The sequence below is a fragment of the Sus scrofa genome, chromosome 8 (genome assembly GCF_000003025.6).
Source record: "Sus scrofa isolate TJ Tabasco breed Duroc chromosome 8, Sscrofa11.1, whole genome shotgun sequence".
In the NCBI taxonomy this organism is placed as follows: Eukaryota; Metazoa; Chordata; class Mammalia; order Artiodactyla; family Suidae; genus Sus; species Sus scrofa.
Window position 1 is genome coordinate 37,935,431 of NC_010450.4, and position 1,381 is coordinate 37,936,811.

The following is a 1,381-nucleotide window of genomic DNA, read 5'->3' on the forward strand; positions in this document are numbered from 1 at the left end:
TATGAGCCTCCCTTTCCTCATCGATAAAATGAGGATTCATAATATACCTATTATGATGATTTTTAAAAATAAATATTTATAAAGTGCTTAGAATGTTTGCCCACTTATGTGCAATATACGTGTCAGTTAAATAAATAATACTTTGGATCACTGTTTACCATCACCAATCTTTGAGAAAGGTGAAATTTTCAAGGCTGATGTCCAAGCAAAACATTTAAAGAGAAATGAAATCTTTAGGCTTGTTATCCAAATTTGGCATAACTCTCCTTCCCTTCCAACTTTCATCATTTCCTCTCCCCATGCTATTCCTTCTCCAGCGAGCCCATCACTTGTGAAAGTGTGTGCCTTGTCTTAACACATCACTCGGCCTAAGAACAAGAAAAACAAGATTGAGGCTTCTGCTATGAAACTCCTAGGTAATAAAGTTAATAGCGCTGCTCATGATTACCTAGAGCAGAGGCAAAGGGAAGCACACAAGGGTTCTTCCTTCAGTGACCCCAGAGCACAGAGGGCACCCCATGCATGTGCTGAAGGTTTTAGCAGGAAATAGGAAATATACCCATATCGTGTCCCACAAGGACCCGCTACCAAGCCTTCCATTGAATAGCTGGTTAAATTACTTATTCTCACTCTTTTTTTTTTTTTCTCTAATCCCTTATCTGTAAATCAGGGTTAATAGACTATGCTGTAGATATAATGAGTTAATACATAGAGTGTAAATACATAGATATGCACAGTAAAACAAGAATATCATAAATGATACCTACTATTGTGGGAATGAGTCGTTTCTGAGCACTGCCTTTGGTTTAGGGTTTTTTGCAAATAACCGTGACTCCGGAAAGCGGTGTAAGGGGAGGCGGAGTTTGAAGACAAAGAATCCCAAGAAAAGTTACAGTGGGAAAAAAAAAAAAAAAAAAAAGCTGATAGTAGTACAAAACGCTAACGTCTATTCTAAAGCCCCCAGAATAAAGTTTCACATGGTAATCAGAGCAGAATCCCAGTGGGCACAACTTCCCTACAATGCCCCATACATCTAAAGCAGGGCCCTCAGAATCCAGCGGCAGGGGTTTCGACCCCAGGGAAGCCAGAAGGGGGCTCCAGCACAGAATTTACGCCCCTAAATTCCCCGGGAGTTGGTTCGGCGGCCTCCATGCTCTGAGAGACGCCTTAACCCTGTGAGGTGTGTCTGTGTTTTCGCACTGCTTGGTTCCCGCAGGGGTCCCGCCCTACGGACAGCAAACGCTTCCGCCAGCCACACACCAGCCCGAAGGCCTCAGCAGCCGAGAGCGATGGGAGAGTCCGCACCCAACTCTGGGACCTCGGGGGCGTGGCTCGCGCGGAGGCCCCACCCCGTCGTCCCCATTGGCTGAGGCTGCCGAGG

At 45.2% G+C, this 1,381-nt stretch overlaps 1 protein-coding gene across 1 annotated transcript in view; it reads right to left on the reverse strand.

The window, feature by feature from the left end:
• The window catches only part of CNGA1 (cyclic nucleotide gated channel alpha 1), a 72,476-nt gene that overhangs the window by 38,971 nt on the left and 32,124 nt on the right, over positions 1 to 1,381 (reverse strand). The gene's annotated exons all lie outside the window — the stretch shown is intronic.